Source organism: Chiloscyllium punctatum, chromosome 36 (genome assembly GCF_047496795.1).
Source record: "Chiloscyllium punctatum isolate Juve2018m chromosome 36, sChiPun1.3, whole genome shotgun sequence".
NCBI classification, from domain to species: domain Eukaryota; kingdom Metazoa; phylum Chordata; class Chondrichthyes; order Orectolobiformes; family Hemiscylliidae; genus Chiloscyllium; species Chiloscyllium punctatum.
Window position 1 is genome coordinate 34,513,813 of NC_092774.1, and position 16,397 is coordinate 34,530,209.

General features: G+C 46.9%; 5 non-coding genes across 5 annotated transcripts; all 5 read right to left on the minus strand.

Moving 5' to 3' along the window:
• Positions 1-1,308: 1,308 nt before the first annotated feature.
• trnan-guu (transfer RNA asparagine (anticodon GUU)) lies at positions 1,309-1,382 on the minus strand. The gene has a single exon. It is a non-coding gene; the product is annotated as a tRNA-Asn (tRNA).
• Positions 1,383-4,667: 3,285 nt separating this feature from the next.
• trnan-guu (transfer RNA asparagine (anticodon GUU)) lies at positions 4,668-4,741 on the minus strand. The gene has a single exon. It is a non-coding gene; the product is annotated as a tRNA-Asn (tRNA).
• A 3,286-nt stretch (positions 4,742-8,027) lies between these two features.
• On the minus strand, positions 8,028-8,101 carry trnan-guu (transfer RNA asparagine (anticodon GUU)). The gene has a single exon. It is a non-coding gene; the product is annotated as a tRNA-Asn (tRNA).
• Positions 8,102-11,387: 3,286 nt separating this feature from the next.
• On the minus strand, positions 11,388-11,461 carry trnan-guu (transfer RNA asparagine (anticodon GUU)). Its single transcript has one exon. It is a non-coding gene; the product is annotated as a tRNA-Asn (tRNA).
• A 3,286-nt stretch (positions 11,462-14,747) lies between these two features.
• trnan-guu (transfer RNA asparagine (anticodon GUU)) lies at positions 14,748-14,821 on the minus strand. The gene has a single exon. It is a non-coding gene; the product is annotated as a tRNA-Asn (tRNA).
• Between the last annotated feature and the right edge of the window lie 1,576 nt (positions 14,822-16,397).

Here is a 16,397-nt window from a genome sequence, read left to right on the forward strand (position 1 = left end):
TCTGAAGATTCACAGAGCTTGGACTGGGTTTTGGTGATTGTTTCTTTTCCACTCCCAGGAGCCGCAGTGTTTGAGGCGTTGAGTTGGGGAGAATAAAATGTGCCCGTGAGCAGCATGTGGGGCTATTTCAGCTTCCCCTCATATGACTGCGCTGTGAGTTGACTCAGATGTTCTCAGGGACATTTACTGACGCGAGACAGTGAAAGGATTCTCATTCCCGCAGATCGGGAATTCAAACCGTATGCCGGCTACAGGACAATGAGAAAGATTAATTGGGGTGTGTGAAGAAGCTGTGAGCTGCATTTCAAACAGGGAGGTGGAGTCAGATGCATCATCCATTGGCCCCGGCCCTGTGCGTATCTCACGCCACCATGCTGCAGAGTTCTGACGTTAGCACGGACATGCGCAGCAATGGGTTCATTCACAAGGCGAACAACCAAAGATAATCACCGTCACTGATTCCCTTCCACAGGCCCAACTTGGTGAAGCAGTATCTTTCACTGGCAAAGGAAACACCCTTGTCCTCAGGTGCCTGCTTCATTTCGATCACGATTTCAAGCACCTCACTCTTCTAGTCTCATTTCCAAACACTTTGCTCATAGCCTCAAAAGAAGCTCTGCGGGTATCTGCTTGTTCCACCCGAACAGGCAGTGGGTTGCAGATTCCCACCAGTCCCAATTTGAGTGAAATATTTTTCCCCCTCCACTGATTTGAATCTTAAAGAAGAAGCCGGGGAGCAAGCTCCCTTTCTTTTCGACGACATTTCTCATTTTGTACTCGGCAGGGTTCACACCTGCGAGGGGAAACCGCAATGGATTTCATGTACATCGCATTAACCACTCGGCCCACGAATACAGAACCACACTGACAGCTTGACTTCCCAGGCCTGTCTGCCTATGGAGCTGAGAAAGAGTGAATCATCGCAGAGTTTGTTTGAATCCAATCACTTCACAGTGATTCGAAAGGGTTAAATATCGGCACATGGTGTTTGCAGATATTTCGGTGTTTCACCCCAAAAGATGAAATGAACTTTCAGTTAGAAATTGCAGGAGGAACTCAGCAGGTCAGGCAACATCTGTGGAAAGAGAATCAGAGGCAACATTTCAAAATTGTGTTTTCACCGACAGGTACTGTCAAACCTGCCTAGTTTCTCTTTTGGTCTCGTCTTCTCAGCAAACGCAGTCCCTTCCGTTAGACATCAATTCAATTCAGAAACCCCTTTGTGGAGAAGATTTCCGTTGGGGGAAAATTTTCCTGACGCCATTAAAAGCGCACAGCTTCGAAGCCAAAGAAGGGCAGCGAACACACCGCCCCTGGGTGGGCTCGAACCACCAACCTTTCGGTTAACAGCCGAACGCGCTGACCAATTGCGCCACAGAGACAGGCGCTGACTTGGGCTGCACATCGCCTGGTGATTTTATAATTCAGCCTCCCCGCCGAGAATTACAGTTGTCGTCTATCAGTTTTACTTTTCCATAATCAAGCCTGGGAGATCTCTTGTGGAGATACCGGGGACAGTCTGCAGACACATCCATGTCACGAGGAACTAGCTTTCTTACTCCGGGGCCGTCGCCCTTCCAGCCTTTCAGTGTTTTGCCTGTTCCCGAGTTCTCTCGTTGGCTCGCAGGGGAGAAGGGGTTTGAATTCATGATGTGCAGGAACGACAATTCTTTCATTGTCTCAGATCAGTTCATGTGCCAAGAACATCAGAGTCAACCTCCCGGCCTCGTCAACAAGGGGACGGTGTCTGGACTGTCTCTGCTCAATCGGACCGGTCATCTTTCATTCTCCTCGAAATCCGCTTCGCAAAGTGTTTCTAAAGGTTCACAAAGCTGGAGACTGGGATTTCTGTGTTGCTTCATGAACATTTGAACATTTTTCCATTTCCTAACTGACAATATTTTGCCAAAATCTCTTCCAATTGTACGCCTTGCCTCATGTCCAGGGATGAGGAATTTCCATTTTGGGGAGACATTCCCAAGGTGGAGAATGTTCGCTTTGGAGCAAAGAAGGAAAACTGGAGATTTCCTGGGGCTGTTGGTCACGATGGAGGAAGAAGCGGTGGGAATGGGCAGTTTAATGATCAGAAGAACCAATTGCCACTGACCAGAGTCAGTTACCAGAGGACAGGGATTGAAGTTCTTGAATGAAAAGCAGCACTTGTGCCTAATAAACACAGAGAATACTGCAGAAAGCCAACGGGTCGAGCAGCATCTGTGGAAAGGGAAACAGAGCTGACGTTGTGAGTCTGGTACGTTGTTTGTTCAGAACCCGAGTTTCCTGCATGGCAATCAATTCCCAGACATGAGAAAACGGGTCTTTATTGAGACGGGTTTTGTGAAGTTTGAGCGATAATGCAACCAACAGGAAGTCATTTAAAATCGCCAGCGAAGAAATCATAGCCAGCAGGTTACCACCCTGGGCGGGGAGCCCCAAAGGATCTCTACGCCAACACCTTAAGTGTTCGGCCACAACTACACGCCCAAAGTTGTGGTCTAAACTTTCTCATGGAATAGTTCTAACAGGAAAGGTGAGTATTGGGATTGTCCTGTCCGCGCCATAGCCCCAACGGTTCCTGTTGCCCTGGATTTGATCAGGACAGAGGAGGCTGATGGGAGATCGAATTGAACTACACACATTGATGAGAGATAGAGCGGCTGGGAAGGATCCATTCCCATGCGTAGAGAGATTAATAATCAGGGCCGAAAATAAGGAGCCACTTCAAGAAATTTGGGGTTCATTCAGCAAAGCTAATGTATGACTGTTCACAGAAAATTGTGATGAAAGTCTCTCGAGTTATTTTGATGAGAAGTGTTGATGATGCTAATACAATCGATAGGATGAACGTAGATTGGTCAATGTATTTGGTGACAGTTCTGTTCTAGCCCTGTGAGCGAAACCTGGATCTGAAGGAGTAGAAGGGACATTAACAACATCGATCTGAAATTGGACACGTGACAAGGAACAGAGCCATCATGAACAGTTGGCTTTTGAACTGGAGAAGGTTTCTCGTGAAATTCGCTTGAGGCTTGAGGTATGCAAGGTCAAGATAATTTAGGTAAAACACGGAAACGCTATCCTCATTAGCAGACAGTGAAAGGATTACAAGACACAAATTAAACATTTTCGACAAGTGATACAGGGGACTGGGAAGATAAGTATTATAAACTGTGAACAGCAAAGTTCTGGAGCACAACACATACATTCAAAGACCGAAAACATCCAGGGCCTGATTAATCAGATTGCATTGTAGTGCATGTTTGCAAAACATCCACTTGCAATGTCCTACAAAAGAGTGACAAAACCCATCCCTGTCAGCCCAGGATAGAAAATCCGAAGGGATGAACGTTTGCTGATTTTCTGAAGATTCACAGAGCTTGGACTGGGTTTTGGTGATTGTTTCTTTTCCACTCCCAGGAGCCGCAGTGTTTGAGGCGTTGAGTTGGGGAGAATAAAATGTGCCCGTGAGCAGCATGTGGGGCTATTTCAGCTTCCCCTCATATGACTGCGCTGTGAGTTGACTCAGATGTTCTCAGGGACATTTACTGACGCGAGACAGTGAAAGGATTCTCATTCCCGCAGATCGGGAATTCAAACCGTATGCCGGCTACAGGACAATGAGAAAGATTAATTGGGGTGTGTGAAGAAGCTGTGAGCTGCATTTCAAACAGGGAGGTGGAGTCAGATGCATCATCCATTGGCCCCGGCCCTGTGCGTATCTCACGCCACCATGCTGCAGAGTTCTGACGTTAGCACGGACATGCGCAGCAATGGGTTCATTCACAAGGCGAACAACCAAAGATAATCACCGTCACTGATTCCCTTCCACAGGCCCAACTTGGTGAAGCAGTATCTTTCACTGGCAAAGGAAACACCCTTGTCCTCAGGTGCCTGCTTCATTTCGATCACGATTTCAAGCACCTCACTCTTCTAGTCTCATTTCCAAACACTTTGCTCATAGCCTCAAAAGAAGCTCTGCGGGTATCTGCTTGTTCCACCCGAACAGGCAGTGGGTTGCAGATTCCCACCAGTCCCAATTTGAGTGAAATATTTTTCCCCCTCCACTGATTTGAATCTTAAAGAAGAAGCCGGGGAGCAAGCTCCCTTTCTTTTCGACGACATTTCTCATTTTGTACTCGGCAGGGTTCACACCTGCGAGGGGAAACCGCAATGGATTTCATGTACATCGCATTAACCACTCGGCCCACGAATACAGAACCACACTGACAGCTTGACTTCCCAGGCCTGTCTGCCTATGGAGCTGAGAAAGAGTGAATCATCGCAGAGTTTGTTTGAATCCAATCACTTCACAGTGATTCGAAAGGGTTAAATATCGGCACATGGTGTTTGCAGATATTTCGGTGTTTCACCCCAAAAGATGAAATGAACTTTCAGTTAGAAATTGCAGGAGGAACTCAGCAGGTCAGGCAACATCTGTGGAAAGAGAATCAGAGGCAACATTTCAAAATTGTGTTTTCACCGACAGGTACTGTCAAACCTGCCTAGTTTCTCTTTTGGTCTCGTCTTCTCAGCAAACGCAGTCCCTTCCGTTAGACATCAATTCAATTCAGAAACCCCTTTGTGGAGAAGATTTCCGTTGGGGGAAAATTTTCCTGACGCCATTAAAAGCGCACAGCTTCGAAGCCAAAGAAGGGCAGCGAACACACCGCCCCTGGGTGGGCTCGAACCACCAACCTTTCGGTTAACAGCCGAACGCGCTGACCAATTGCGCCACAGAGACAGGCGCTGACTTGGGCTGCACCATCGCCTGGTGATTTTATACTTCAGCCTCCCCGCCGAGAATTACAATTGTCGTCTATCAGTTTTACTTTTCCATAATCAAGCCTGGGAGATCTCTTGTGGAGATACCGGGGACAGTCTGCAGACACATCCATGTCACGAGGAACTAGCTTTCTTACTCCGGGGCCGTCGCCCTTCCAGCCTTTCAGTGTTTTGCCTGTTCCCGAGTTCTCTCGTTGGCTCGCAGGGGAGAAGGGGTTTGAATTCATGATGTGCAGGAACGACAATTCTTTCATTGTCTCAGATCAGTTCATGTGCCAAGAACATCAGAGTCAACCTCCCGGCCTCGTCAACAAGGGGACGGTGTCTGGACTGTCTCTGCTCAATCGGACCGGTCATCTTTCATTCTCCTCGAAATCCGCTTCGCAAAGTGTTTCTAAAGGTTCACAAAGCTGGAGACTGGGATTTCTGTGTTGCTTCATGAACATTTGAACATTTTTCCATTTCCTAACTGACAATATTTTGCCAAAATCTCTTCCAATTGTACGCCTTGCCTCATGTCCAGGGATGAGGAATTTCCATTTTGGGGAGACATTCCCAAGGTGGAGAATGTTCGCTTTGGAGCAAAGAAGGAAAACTGGAGATTTCCTGGGGCTGTTGGTCACGATGGAGGAAGAAGCGGTGGGAATGGGCAGTTTAATGATCAGAAGAACCAATTGCCACTGACCAGAGTCAGTTACCAGAGGACAGGGATTGAAGTTCTTGAATGAAAAGCAGCACTTGTGCCTAATAAACACAGAGAATACTGCAGAAAGCCAACGGGTCGAGCAGCATCTGTGGAAAGGGAAACAGAGCTGACGTTGTGAGTCTGGTACGTTGTTTGTTCAGAACCCGAGTTTCCTGCATGGCAATCAATTCCCAGACATGAGAAAACGGGTCTTTATTGAGACGGGTTTTGTGAAGTTTGAGCGATAATGCAACCAACAGGAAGTCATTTAAAATCGCCAGCGAAGAAATCATAGCCAGCAGGTTACCACCCTGGGCGGGGAGCCCCAAAGGATCTCTACGCCAACACCTTAAGTGTTCGGCCACAACTACACGCCCAAAGTTGTGGTCTAAACTTTCTCATGGAATAGTTCTAACAGGAAAGGTGAGTATTGGGATTGTCCTGTCCGCGCCATAGCCCCAACGGTTCCTGTTGCCCTGGATTTGATCAGGACAGAGGAGGCTGATGGGAGATCGAATTGAACTACACACATTGATGAGAGATAGAGCGGCTGGGAAGGATCCATTCCCATGTGTAGAGAGATTAATAATCAGGGCCGAAAATAAGGAGCCACTTCAAGAAATTTGGGGTTCATTCAGCAAAGCTAATGTATGACTGTTCACAGAAAATTGTGATGAAAGTCTCTCGAGTTATTTTGATGAGAAGTGTTGATGATGCTAATACAATCGATAGGATGAACGTAGATTGGTAAATGTATTTGGTGACAGTTCTGTTCTAGCCCTGTGAGCGAAACCTGGATCTGAAGGAGTAGAAGGGACATTAACAACATCGATCTGAAATTGGACACGTGACAAGGAACAGAGCCATCATGAACAGTTGGCTTTTGAACTGGAGAAGGTTTCTCGTGAAATTCGCTTGAGGCTTGAGGTATGCAAGGTCAAGATAATTTAGGTAAAACACGGAAACGCTATCCTCATTAGCAGACAGTGAAAGGATTACAAGACACAAATTAAACATTTTCGACAAGTGATACAGGGGACTGGGAAGATAAGTATTATAAACTGTGAACAGCAAAGTTCTGGAGCACAACACATACATTCAAAGACCGAAAACATCCAGGTCCTGATTAATCAGATTGCATTGTAGTGCATGTTTGCAAAACATCCACTTGCAATGTCCTACAAAAGAGTGACAAAACCCATCCCTGTCAGCCCAGGATAGAAAATCCGAAGGGATGAACGTTTGCTGATTTTCTGAAGATTCACAGAGCTTGGACTGGGTTTTGGTGATTGTTTCTTTTCCACTCCCAGGAGCCGCAGTGTTTGAGGCGTTGAGTTGGGGAGAATAAAATGTGCCCGTGAGCAGCATGTGGGGCTATTTCAGCTTCCCCTCATATGACTGCGCTGTGAGTTGACTCAGATGTTCTCAGGGACATTTACTGACGCGAGACAGTGAAAGGATTCTCATTCCCGCAGATCGGGAATTCAAACCGTATGCCGGCTACAGGACAATGAGAAAGATTAATTGGGGTGTGTGAAGAAGCTGTGAGCTGCATTTCAAACAGGGAGGTGGAGTCAGATGCATCATCCATTGGCCCCGGCCCTGTGCGTATCTCACGCCACCATGCTGCAGAGTTCTGACGTTAGCACGGACATGCGCAGCAATGGGTTCATTCACAAGGCGAACAACCAAAGATAATCACCGTCACTGATTCCCTTCCACAGGCCCAACTTGGTGAAGCAGTATCTTTCACTGGCAAAAGAAACACCCTTGTCCTCAGGTGCCTGCTTCATTTCGATCACGATTTCAAGCACCTCACTGTTCTAGTCTCATTTCCAAACACTTTGCTCAGAGCCTCAAAAGAAGCTCTGCGGGTATCTGCTTGTTCCACCCGAACAGGCAGTGGGTTGCAGATTCCCACCAGTCCCAATTTGAGTGAAATATTTTTCCCCCTCCACTGATTTGAATCTTAAAGAAGAAGCCGGGGAGCAAGCTCCCTTTCTTTTCGACGACATTTCTCATTTTGTACTCGGCAGGGTTCACACCTGCGAGGGGAAACCGCAATGGATTTCATGTACATCGCATTAACCACTCGGCCCACGAATACAGAACCACACTGACAGCTTGACTTCCCAGGCCTGTCTGCCTATGGAGCTGAGAAAGAGTGAATCATCGCAGAGTTTGTTTGAATCCAATCACTTCACAGTGATTCGAAAGGGTTAAATATCGGCACATGGTGTTTGCAGATATTTCGGTGTTTCACCCCAAAAGATGAAATGAACTTTCAGTTAGAAATTGCAGGAGGAACTCAGCAGGTCAGGCAACATCTGTGGAAAGAGAATCAGAGGCAACATTTCAAAATTGTGTTTTCACCGACAGGTACTGTCAAACCTGCCTAGTTTCTCTTTTGGTCTCGTCTTCTCAGCAAACGCAGTCCCTTCCGTTAGACATCAATTCAATTCAGAAACCCCTTTGTGGAGAAGATTTCCGTTGGGGGAAAATTTTCCTGACGCCATTAAAAGCGCACAGCTTCGAAGCCAAAGAAGGGCAGCGAACACACCGCCCCTGGGTGGGCTCGAACCACCAACCTTTCGGTTAACAGCCGAACGCGCTGACCAATTGCGCCACAGAGACAGGCGCTGACTTGGGCTGCACCATCGCCTGGTGATTTTATACTTCAGCCTCCCCGCCGAGAATTACAATTGTCGTCTATCAGTTTTACTTTTCCATAATCAAGCCTGGGAGATCTCTTGTGGAGATACCGGGGACAGTCTGCAGACACATCCATGTCACGAGGAACTAGCTTTCTTACTCCGGGGCCGTCGCCCTTCCAGCCTTTCAGTGTTTTGCCTGTTCCCGAGTTCTCTCGTTGGCTCGCAGGGGAGAAGGGGTTTGAATTCATGATGTGCAGGAACGACAATTCTTTCATTGTCTCAGATCAGTTCATGTGCCAAGAACATCAGAGTCAACCTCCCGGCCTCGTCAACAAGGGGACGGTGTCTGGACTGTCTCTGCTCAATCGGACCGGTCATCTTTCATTCTCCTCGAAATCCGCTTCGCAAAGTGTTTCTAAAGGTTCACAAAGCTGGAGACTGGGATTTCTGTGTTGCTTCATGAACATTTGAACATTTTTCCATTTCCTAACTGACAATATTTTGCCAAAATCTCTTCCAATTGTACGCCTTGCCTCATGTCCAGGGATGAGGAATTTCCATTTTGGGGAGACATTCCCAAGGTGGAGAATGTTCGCTTTGGAGCAAAGAAGGAAAACTGGAGATTTCCTGGGGCTGTTGGTCACGATGGAGGAAGAAGCGGTGGGAATGGGCAGTTTAATGATCAGAAGAACCAATTGCCACTGACCAGAGTCAGTTACCAGAGGACAGGGATTGAAGTTCTTGAATGAAAAGCAGCACTTGTGCCTAATAAACACAGAGAATACTGCAGAAAGCCAACGGGTCGAGCAGCATCTGTGGAAAGGGAAACAGAGCTGACGTTGTGAGTCTGGTACGTTGTTTGTTCAGAACCCGAGTTTCCTGCATGGCAATCAATTCCCAGACATGAGAAAACGGGTCTTTATTGAGACGGGTTTTGTGAAGTTTGAGCGATAATGCAACCAACAGGAAGTCATTTAAAATCGCCAGCGAAGAAATCATAGCCAGCAGGTTACCACCCTGGGCGGGGAGCCCCAAAGGATCTCTACGCCAACACCTTAAGTGTTCGGCCACAACTACACGCCCAAAGTTGTGGTCTAAACTTTCTCATGGAATAGTTCTAACAGGAAAGGTGAGTATTGGGATTGTCCTGTCCGCGCCATAGCCCCAACGGTTCCTGTTGCCCTGGATTTGATCAGGACAGAGGAGGCTGATGGGAGATCGAATTGAACTACACACATTGATGAGAGATAGAGCGGCTGGGAAGGATCCATTCCCATGCGTAGAGAGATTAATAATCAGGGCCGAAAATAAGGAGCCACTTCAAGAAATTTGGGGTTCATTCAGCAAAGCTAATGTATGACTGTTCACAGAAAATTGTGATGAAAGTCTCTCGAGTTATTTTGATGAGAAGTGTTGATGATGCTAATACAATCGATAGGATGAACGTAGATTGGTAAATGTATTTGGTGACAGTTCTGTTCTAGCCCTGTGAGCGAAACCTGGATCTGAAGGAGTAGAAGGGACATTAACAACATCGATCTGAAATTGGACACGTGACAAGGAACAGAGCCATCATGAACAGTTGGCTTTTGAACTGGAGAAGGTTTCTCGTGAAATTCGCTTGAGGCTTGAGGTATGCAAGGTCAAGATAATTTAGGTAAAACACGGAAACGCTATCCTCATTAGCAGACAGTGAAAGGATTACAAGACACAAATTAAACATTTTCGACAAGTGATACAGGGGACTGGGAAGATAAGTATTATAAACTGTGAACAGCAAAGTTCTGGAGCACAACACATACATTCAAAGACCGAAAACATCCAGGTCCTGATTAATCAGATTGCATTGTAGTGCATGTTTGCAAAACATCCACTTGCAATGTCCTACAAAAGAGTGACAAAACCCATCCCTGTCAGCCCAGGATAGAAAATCCGAAGGGATGAACGTTTGCTGATTTTCTGAAGATTCACAGAGCTTGGACTGGGTTTTGGTGATTGTTTCTTTTCCACTCCCAGGAGCCGCAGTGTTTGAGGCGTTGAGTTGGGGAGAATAAAATGTGCCCGTGAGCAGCATGTGGGGCTATTTCAGCTTCCCCTCATATGACTGCGCTGTGAGTTGACTCAGATGTTCTCAGGGACATTTACTGACGCGAGACAGTGAAAGGATTCTCATTCCCGCAGATCGGGAATTCAAACCGTATGCCGGCTACAGGACAATGAGAAAGATTAATTGGGGTGTGTGAAGAAGCTGTGAGCTGCATTTCAAACAGGGAGGTGGAGTCAGATGCATCATCCATTGGCCCCGGCCCTGTGCGTATCTCACGCCACCATGCTGCAGAGTTCTGACGTTAGCACGGACATGCGCAGCAATGGGTTCATTCACAAGGCGAACAACCAAAGATAATCACCGTCACTGATTCCCTTCCACAGGCCCAACTTGGTGAAGCAGTATCTTTCACTGGCAAAAGAAACACCCTTGTCCTCAGGTGCCTGCTTCATTTCGATCACGATTTCAAGCACCTCACTGTTCTAGTCTCATTTCCAAACACTTTGCTCAGAGCCTCAAAAGAAGCTCTGCGGGTATCTGCTTGTTCCACCCGAACAGGCAGTGGGTTGCAGATTCCCACCAGTCCCAATTTGAGTGAAATATTTTTCCCCCTCCACTGATTTGAATCTTAAAGAAGAAGCCGGGGAGCAAGCTCCCTTTCTTTTCGACGACATTTCTCATTTTGTACTCGGCAGGGTTCACACCTGCGAGGGGAAACCGCAATGGATTTCATGTACATCGCATTAACCACTCGGCCCACGAATACAGAACCACACTGACAGCTTGACTTCCCAGGCCTGTCTGCCTATGGAGCTGAGAAAGAGTGAATCATCGCAGAGTTTGTTTGAATCCAATCACTTCACAGTGATTCGAAAGGGTTAAATATCGGCACATGGTGTTTGCAGATATTTCGGTGTTTCACCCCAAAAGATGAAATGAACTTTCAGTTAGAAATTGCAGGAGGAACTCAGCAGGTCAGGCAACATCTGTGGAAAGAGAATCAGAGGCAACATTTCAAAATTGTGTTTTCACCGACAGGTACTGTCAAACCTGCCTAGTTTCTCTTTTGGTCTCGTCTTCTCAGCAAACGCAGTCCCTTCCGTTAGACATCAATTCAATTCAGAAACCCCTTTGTGGAGAAGATTTCCGTTGGGGGAAAATTTTCCTGACGCCATTAAAAGCGCACAGCTTCGAAGCCAAAGAAGGGCAGCGAACACACCGCCCCTGGGTGGGCTCGAACCACCAACCTTTCGGTTAACAGCCGAACGCGCTGACCAATTGCGCCACAGAGACAGGCGCTGACTTGGGCTGCACCATCGCCTGGTGATTTTATACTTCAGCCTCCCCGCCGAGAATTACAATTGTCGTCTATCAGTTTTACTTTTCCATAATCAAGCCTGGGAGATCTCTTGTGGAGATACCGGGGACAGTCTGCAGACACATCCATGTCACGAGGAACTAGCTTTCTTACTCCGGGGCCGTCGCCCTTCCAGCCTTTCAGTGTTTTGCCTGTTCCCGAGTTCTCTCGTTGGCTCGCAGGGGAGAAGGGGTTTGAATTCATGATGTGCAGGAACGACAATTCTTTCATTGTCTCAGATCAGTTCATGTGCCAAGAACATCAGAGTCAACCTCCCGGCCTCGTCAACAAGGGGACGGTGTCTGGACTGTCTCTGCTCAATCGGACCGGTCATCTTTCATTCTCCTCGAAATCCGCTTCGCAAAGTGTTTCTAAAGGTTCACAAAGCTGGAGACTGGGATTTCTGTGTTGCTTCATGAACATTTGAACATTTTTCCATTTCCTAACTGACAATATTTTGCCAAAATCTCTTCCAATTGTACGCCTTGCCTCATGTCCAGGGATGAGGAATTTCCATTTTGGGGAGACATTCCCAAGGTGGAGAATGTTCGCTTTGGAGCAAAGAAGGAAAACTGGAGATTTCCTGGGGCTGTTGGTCACGATGGAGGAAGAAGCGGTGGGAATGGGCAGTTTAATGATCAGAAGAACCAATTGCCACTGACCAGAGTCAGTTACCAGAGGACAGGGATTGAAGTTCTTGAATGAAAAGCAGCACTTGTGCCTAATAAACACAGAGAATACTGCAGAAAGCCAACGGGTCGAGCAGCATCTGTGGAAAGGGAAACAGAGCTGACGTTGTGAGTCTGGTACGTTGTTTGTTCAGAACCCGAGTTTCCTGCATGGCAATCAATTCCCAGACATGAGAAAACGGGTCTTTATTGAGACGGGTTTTGTGAAGTTTGAGCGATAATGCAACCAACAGGAAGTCATTTAAAATCGCCAGCGAAGAAATCATAGCCAGCAGGTTACCACCCTGGGCGGGGAGCCCCAAAGGATCTCTACGCCAACACCTTAAGTGTTCGGCCACAACTACACGCCCAAAGTTGTGGTCTAAACTTTCTCATGGAATAGTTCTAACAGGAAAGGTGAGTATTGGGATTGTCCTGTCCGCGCCATAGCCCCAACGGTTCCTGTTGCCCTGGATTTGATCAGGACAGAGGAGGCTGATGGGAGATCGAATTGAACTACACACATTGATGAGAGATAGAGCGGCTGGGAAGGATCCATTCCCATGCGTAGAGAGATTAATAATCAGGGCCGAAAATAAGGAGCCACTTCAAGAAATTTGGGGTTCATTCAGCAAAGCTAATGTATGACTGTTCACAGAAAATTGTGATGAAAGTCTCTCGAGTTATTTTGATGAGAAGTGTTGATGATGCTAATACAATCGATAGGATGAACGTAGATTGGTCAATGTATTTGGTGACAGTTCTGTTCTAGCCCTGTGAGCGAAACCTGGATCTGAAGGAGTAGAAGGGACATTAACAACATCGATCTGAAATTGGACACGTGACAAGGAACAGAGCCATCATGAACAGTTGGCTTTTGAACTGGAGAAGGTTTCTCGTGAAATTCGCTTGAGGCTTGAGGTATGCAAGGTCAAGATAATTTAGGTAAAACACGGAAACGCTATCCTCATTAGCAGACAGTGAAAGGATTACAAGACACAAATTAAACATTTTCGACAAGTGATACAGGGGACTGGGAAGATAAGTATTATAAACTGTGAACAGCAAAGTTCTGGAGCACAACACATACATTCAAAGACCGAAAACATCCAGGGCCTGATTAATCAGATTGCATTGTAGTGCATGTTTGCAAAACATCCACTTGCAATGTCCTACAAAAGAGTGACAAAACCCATCCCTGTCAGCCCAGGATAGAAAATCCGAAGGGATGAACGTTTGCTGATTTTCTGAAGATTCACAGAGCTTGGACTGGGTTTTGGTGATTGTTTCTTTTCCACTCCCAGGAGCCGCAGTGTTTGAGGCGTTGAGTTGGGGAGAATAAAATGTGCCCGTGAGCAGCATGTGGGGCTATTTCAGCTTCCCCTCATATGACTGCGCTGTGAGTTGACTCAGATGTTCTCAGGGACATTTACTGACGCGAGACAGTGAAAGGATTCTCATTCCCGCAGATCGGGAATTCAAACCGTATGCCGGCTACAGGACAATGAGAAAGATTAATTGGGGTGTGTGAAGAAGCTGTGAGCTGCATTTCAAACAGGGAGGTGGAGTCAGATGCATCATCCATTGGCCCCGGCCCTGTGCGTATCTCACGCCACCATGCTGCAGAGTTCTGACGTTAGCACGGACATGCGCAGCAATGGGTTCATTCACAAGGCGAACAACCAAAGATAATCACCGTCACTGATTCCCTTCCACAGGCCCAACTTGGTGAAGCAGTATCTTTCACTGGCAAAGGAAACACCCTTGTCCTCAGGTGCCTGCTTCATTTCGATCACGATTTCAAGCACCTCACTCTTCTAGTCTCATTTCCAAACACTTTGCTCATAGCCTCAAAAGAAGCTCTGCGGGTATCTGCTTGTTCCACCCGAACAGGCAGTGGGTTGCAGATTCCCACCAGTCCCAATTTGAGTGAAATATTTTTCCCCCTCCACTGATTTGAATCTTAAAGAAGAAGCCGGGGAGCAAGCTCCCTTTCTTTTCGACGACATTTCTCATTTTGTACTCGGCAGGGTTCACACCTGCGAGGGGAAACCGCAATGGATTTCATGTACATCGCATTAACCACTCGGCCCACGAATACAGAACCACACTGACAGCTTGACTTCCCAGGCCTGTCTGCCTATGGAGCTGAGAAAGAGTGAATCATCGCAGAGTTTGTTTGAATCCAATCACTTCACAGTGATTCGAAAGGGTTAAATATCGGCACATGGTGTTTGCAGATATTTCGGTGTTTCACCCCAAAAGATGAAATGAACTTTCAGTTAGAAATTGCAGGAGGAACTCAGCAGGTCAGGCAACATCTGTGGAAAGAGAATCAGAGGCAACATTTCAAAATTGTGTTTTCACCGACAGGTACTGTCAAACCTGCCTAGTTTCTCTTTTGGTCTCGTCTTCTCAGCAAACGCAGTCCCTTCCATTAGACATCAATTCAATTCAGAAACCCCTTTGTGGAGAAGATTTCCGTTGGGGGAAAATTTTCCTGACGCCATTAAAAGCGCACAGCTTCGAAGCCAAAGAAGGGCAGCGAACACACCGCCCCTGGGTGGGCTCGAACCACCAACCTTTCGGTTAACAGCCGAACGCGCTGACCAATTGCGCCACAGAGACAGGCGCTGACTTGGGCTGCACCATCGCCTGGTGATTTTATACTTCAGCCTCCCCGCCGAGAATTACAATTGTCGTCTATCAGTTTTACTTTTCCATAATCAAGCCTGGGAGATCTCTTGTGGAGATACCGGGGACAGTCTGCAGACACATCCATGTCACGAGGAACTAGCTTTCTTACTCCGGGGCCGTCGCCCTTCCAGCCTTTCAGTGTTTTGCCTGTTCCCGAGTTCTCTCGTTGGCTCGCAGGGGAGAAGGGGTTTGAATTCATGATGTGCAGGAACGACAATTCTTTCATTGTCTCAGATCAGTTCATGTGCCAAGAACATCAGAGTCAACCTCCCGGCCTCGTCAACAAGGGGACGGTGTCTGGACTGTCTCTGCTCAATCGGACCGGTCATCTTTCATTCTCCTCGAAATCCGCTTCGCAAAGTGTTTCTAAAGGTTCACAAAGCTGGAGACTGGGATTTCTGTGTTGCTTCATGAACATTTGAACATTTTTCCATTTCCTAACTGACAATATTTTGCCAAAATCTCTTCCAATTGTACGCCTTGCCTCATGTCCAGGGATGAGGAATTTCCATTTTGGGGAGACATTCCCAAGGTGGAGAATGTTCGCTTTGGAGCAAAGAAGGAAAACTGGAGATTTCCTGGGGCTGTTGGTCACGATGGAGGAAGAAGCGGTGGGAATGGGCAGTTTAATGATCAGAAGAACCAATTGCCACTGACCAGAGTCAGTTACCAGAGGACAGGGATTGAAGTTCTTGAATGAAAAGCAGCACTTGTGCCTAATAAACACAGAGAATACTGCAGAAAGCCAACGGGTCGAGCAGCATCTGTGGAAAGGGAAACAGAGCTGACGTTGTGAGTCTGGTACGTTGTTTGTTCAGAACCCGAGTTTCCTGCATGGCAATCAATTCCCAGACATGAGAAAACGGGTCTTTATTGAGACGGGTTTTGTGAAGTTTGAGCGACAATGCAACCAACAGGAAGTCATTTAAAATCGCCAGCGAAGAAATCATAGCCAGCAGGTTACCACCCTGGGCGGGGAGCCCCAAAGGATCTCTACGCCAACACCTTAAGTGTTCGGCCACAACTACACGCCCAAAGTTGTGGTCTAAACTTTCTCATGGAATAGTTCTAACAGGAAAGGTGAGTATTGGGATTGTCCTGTCCGCGCCATAGCCCCAACGGTTCCTGTTGCCCTGGATTTGATCAGGACAGAGGAGGCTGATGGGAGATCGAATTGAACTACACACATTGATGAGAGATAGAGCGGCTGGGAAGGATCCATTCCCATGTGTAGAGAGATTAATAATCAGGGCCGAAAATAAGGAGCCACTTCAAGAAATTTGGGGTTCATTCAGCAAAGCTAATGTATGACTGTTCACAGAAAATTGTGATGAAAGTCTCTCGAGTTATTTTGATGAGAAGTGTTGATGATGCTAATACAATCGATAGGATGAACGTAGATTGGTAAATGTATTTGGTGACAGTTCTGTTCTAGCCCTGTGAGCGAAACCTGGATCTGAAGGAGTAGAAGGGACATTAACAACATCGATCTGAAATTGGACACGTG